Here is a 5368-nt window from a genome sequence, read left to right on the forward strand (position 1 = left end):
TAGGTACCTGTACCATCCACAATACAATTATACTTTTCTTCATTAAGCTAAAATCACTACACTCACTGTTGAACCATTCGGAACACTATCGGATATTCCATAAGCCTTAAACAAGGGTAAGTTGCCGATGCCATATCCCAGACGTGGTCTTACACTGGCTATCATCACCGAGGCCGATGCCATGTCCCAGACGTGGTCTTACACTAGCTCTCACATATTCATGCCGACACCATGTCCCAGACATGGTCTTACACTGACACATTTCGTAGCCGATGAATGTCCGAGACATGTCTTACACTGGCGTAGGTCCCGAGGCCGATGCATGTCGCAAACATGTCTTACACTAGCACTCGTCTCAATATTGATGCCATGTCCCAGACATGGTCTGACACTGGCTCTAATAATGTGGCCGGTGCATGTCCCAGACATGTCTTACACTAGCCCACAATAACACATATGTCACGGCATGAATATCCGATTCATTTCCTAGGTTCAAACAGGAACTTTGCTATCTCTATTATCATCATACTTTCTCAATTCCAAAATCAAGCAATTCATGCTATGTTAATTTCAAGTATAATTCAGTACATACATTAACAATGTAGTTGTATTATTTATATACAACTTACCTCGGATTACAAAACATACACGACTAGTCGGTTTAGTCGATTTGCTTGGCTTTCCCCTGGTCTTGGTTCAGAGTTGGAAATTCTTGATCTATATTAGCAAAATACACTCATTTAGTCACTAGTCACAATTAGGCAATTAAAGATTCACACCTTCAGTAAAATGACCATTTTGCCCCTAGACTTTGGCAAAATGACAATTTTATCCCTATGCTTGAAAATCTATTTTTATCAAATTTCTTCGCATCTCAAGCTTAACTAAAACCTTTTTTCTCTTATAGCAACTCCAAATTCTCTCTATTTCACACTCTTATCACCTATTTTGCAACTTGTGCAAAATAGTCCCTTTAGGTGTTTTCATGCTAACACATTTCACAAAAGTTGTTTATAAGACAACTAAGACTCATTTTCTTCCATAAAAACTCAGCAACCAACACAAATCCCTTCATGGAAAAACCCTAAACTCTTGATCATTTTGCAAGATAGCACCCTCATTTGAAAGCTCATGCTTCAAGGGTCTCAAAAGTACAAAAATCATCAACAAAGACACGAAAATCACTTACTTGTGAGTGTTTCAAGTTGCTGAAAATTTTAAGCTCTCAAGCCCCCTACAATGGCTGATATTTTCAGCTAATAAGGAAGAAAAATGATAGCATTTCCTTTTTGTGTTATTAAAATTACAATTAGTCAAAATTGGTGACATAAGCTTCACCTAATTTTGACCATCTCTCCAATTTTGTCTCCCATGGCCAACCAAGCTAGTGTCTAAGGCCCTAATTTCCCTTTAAAGACCCCCAATTTAGGTTCTCTAGCTATTTAATACATTTAGCTATCAATTTAGGACTTTTACACTTTATGCGATTTAGTCATTTTTCACAATCGGGCTCACAACCGTCAAAATTAACTCACCAAAATTTTCATGTACTAATATAAACATGCTATGACTCCAAAATAATAATAAAATAATTTCTCCAACTTTGGATTTATGGTCCCGAGACCACTATTCCGACTAGGCCCTAAGTCGGGCTGTTACAAATAATCATGGTAAAAATAACTGTTACTAAGTACAAACATACAACAACCACAGTAACATATTAAAATATAAACAAGTATGAATTTAAATGAAAGAACCAAAGATTCTAAGGACTAAAAGGCAAAAATATAAAATACTTAAGGTCTTAATGCTAAATATTCCCTTATTATTATTTTGGCTGTGAAATGAATCCTAATTTTAATGGTATTTAATAAAACATTTATCATCCCAACATTATTTACAGGTTTTATATGAAATCATCCAATATTAAAGCATACAAAAGCTAAATGATATAAGTTATTAAATACCCATAATAATGAAAAGCTAAGAACATAAAATCAAATAACACAACTTCAAAGTCATTTAAAGATATCAAATATTTTATTTAAATAAACATCAATTAAATATTGCAAGTTAAAAATACTGATGAAGCTAATCTTTTCAATAATTTTCCAACGGTTTTAATGATCCCTCCCACAATTATTAATTTCATATTTTTAATAATTTTAGTATGATGCTAAAGAAGTGATATTATGTGATTAACTCAAGTTGTATAGATTTATATATTACAAACCGTTTTAATTTTGTTGAAATAATTAAAGGAAACAGGAGCAATGAATTTTCAAGGAAGAATGGTGAAAATAATAATAAACTAACTAGACCCAACTGTTGGAGTCCAACTCCGAAATAGTGAGCAGTTTACTGATATATTAAAGGGTAGAGTTCCAAAGTGATGTTCATCCTCCTAAATAATCACAACCAAGTCTGATCAATTTCTCTCTCTCCAGGACTATAATATGTTCTCCATGCTTTGCATACTAGTCATACTGCTATCACTTTCACTACTCTTGCCTCCATCTTCAACCACAAACACTCCCGTAATTGGTAAGTTGTATATATAAAAGTTTTATTAATTACTTATACCTCATCTCTTTCTGAGTGTTGGTTTTGGGGGTTAAAATTGTAGTTATGGAGAAATATAGAAATCTTGGCCAAGTAAAACCGCCTCCATGTCCTGCACATTATCCTTCTTGTCATGCACCAAGCGGTAGTGGTCCTCCTCATAATCCACCCAGGGGAAAGTACTGTCCTCATCCATCACACTGTTACTAGGAAGAAAGAAAGCATTACCAGGACAACCCTATTTAATGGCTATCAGATATGATGACTTGTGAATTTCTATTGTAATGTTTTTTTTTTTTTTTCAATCCTGCTTAAATTTAATGTTACATATATTGTAATGTTTACTTATGAGCTGTAAAGCTTCCAACCTTAATATTTATATATATGCCAGTACATTTCATATAAACTTTTTTTTTTCCTGATTTGAGTTTATGCGACTAATCTAAGATATGTAGCTGAGGTTAATAATTAAACATTCGTAGTAATTAGTTTTAATTATGATGTGATAGAACACAGATAAGATGTTGATCATTAGCTTCAAAAATATGTCAATTACAGAATGAGGTAAGTTCATCAGAAGGGATGCTGGAAATATTTCAAACGGTCACTCTACTACCTACCGACTGCAAGCAAACATGATGTAAAGGTTGGATTTAGAGTGAAAGTATAGATGAAGACAGTCGTGTTAAAACCAATCTCATAAACTGGGTGTGGAGATAGCAGAGAAAGGTTTGGAAAACGCTGGAATGGTTGCCAATGGTTTTCACTATACAATTTCAAATAGCTAGCTGATACTCTGGAGAAATTAGCCTCAACCCATCCTGTTTTGGACCAATTGTCTCAGATCTACTGGCGGTAAAACTATTTACCAAGTCACATTAATCTTATTTAATCCTACTGCATCAATTTAATAAAATATCCAACCTATTATGAACAAATAATTTTTTAATGAATGAAATAAAAAACTAAATCCCACCTAAAATTTTTAAAACTATGTGTTGATGCATATCATGGAATTGAATCTCTTTTTAGGATTAATTAAATGGTTTGTGATTTTCTAACAAAATATCTTTTTCTTTCAATTTTTTAAAAACTTCTATGATTTTGCAAAAACTCATTTTCTTTTTCTTCTTTGGGTTTTGAGTGACCCATTCTTTTTTTAAGCCTTTCATTCCATAAATGATGTGGGGTTCATAAGACTTATTTTGCGGCTTTTTCTTCTTTTTTGAAATTCATGTATTTTTAAACGATAAACGCTAACATTATTAAAACCTAGTCTTGTTTGATGGTATAAAACTTACCTTTATTTTTATAAAATAAACTTCTTGAATTAGCCTTAAACAACTTTAAATTAAAAGGTAAATTTCAGATAGTCATTTAATTTTTAAATTTTTTATTTTATCCCTTTAAAATAAAATGTTTACAATTTAAACAATTACGATACATAATTCGATCATTTTAGTCACTCCCATTAAAACCCACAAATGACAAGATGACGTGACAGTTTAAAAAATCAGTATAATAACAAATTTAGCCCTCAACTTTTACACGTTATATCAATTTAGTCATAATTTTATAAAATTAACTCTCGAAATTTACAAATGATCTCACTTTGATTCTAATTCTAAAAATTGAAAGAAATATATAAAATACATAAATATTTTTAAAAATATAATTATATAATTAAAAATATATATAATAATATAATAATAAATTTTCAAAAATATAATAATAAATTTAATTTTTAGATTATTATTTATTTTAATATTAAATAAATATATTAATATTAATATTAAATAAAATAAAATAAAAATCCCATCCCAACCCATCCCTCTCACCCTCTCTCACTGGACCTCCCTCACTATCATCCCTCTTCCTCTCTGTTGTTGCTGCTAACCTTACAGTGTAGAATTTACAAGAAGAATAATTCAACTGGTGATGAGCTTGAGCATGTCCTTGTCTCTGCCCCTACTAGTGGAACCATAAGTGAAAGCTCTGACTGAGAGAAGGAAGAAAAAGAAGGTGCGGTAGCAAAGGCATATTGTGGTCTTCGAAATGAAGAGATGCGTGGTGGGAAGGGGCATGGAAACAACATTTACTATGAGAAAATTGAAGGAACCCAATTTTCTCACAATCATTTTCTGTTACCATGAATGTAAGTTAGTTTCATATATATAACCATTTGCCGACCACCGGAATGTTGCTATTGCAACTGTTGGCACCTCAAGCTGGTTCAGTCTAGGCCAATAACGACTCGATCGATCCGATCTAGTTATCGATTGGTCTGTCGGCCTGGTTTCACAAATCAGACTTGATTCGACGAGTTTTTAAGTTTTTCGACGAGTTTTTTAGTTAAAGTCTCTAGTTGAACAATTCTTATGACCATCCAATTTAATTCCACATCGAATAAATCAACTTAATTAAATTATATCCAAAATCGTAAAATTTTCTTTTGATTCAAATGCAGTCTGATCGAGCTTTTTGTTGAGCTAGTGGAGGGACCGATTAGACATATACAATTAGCCTCTAGTAATTGCAATTATGTCCAGAAGTATCGTTATGATAATTCGCAATTACTTAATCATGGAGTCAGTCCACAAGAAGTGACAAGATTGAAAACTCCTTACTGTATACTATTTACAAAAACAATTCATCAAATTGCCTTGTCCAATGACCTCGTCATGTGTGTGTTACCCTCATATGATATCATTGATTCATTTGAGTTAAATATGTTCGCTCAATACAATCCTATTTTATCTCATTGTCACCATTATGTCTTTATAACAGTTCGATTTAGACCCTAGTC

General features: G+C 32.5%; 1 long non-coding RNA gene across 1 annotated transcript; it reads left to right on the forward strand.

Moving 5' to 3' along the window:
• Positions 1–2336: 2336 nt before the first annotated feature.
• Positions 2337–2968, forward strand: LOC128282659 (uncharacterized). Its single transcript, XR_008273013.1, has 2 exons — positions 2337–2544; positions 2627–2968. It is a non-coding gene; the product is annotated as an uncharacterized LOC128282659 (long non-coding RNA).
• Positions 2969–5368: the final 2400 nt, after the last annotated feature.

The sequence above is a fragment of the Gossypium arboreum genome, chromosome 10 (assembly GCF_025698485.1).
Source record: "Gossypium arboreum isolate Shixiya-1 chromosome 10, ASM2569848v2, whole genome shotgun sequence".
In the NCBI taxonomy this organism is placed as follows: domain Eukaryota; kingdom Viridiplantae; phylum Streptophyta; class Magnoliopsida; order Malvales; family Malvaceae; genus Gossypium; species Gossypium arboreum.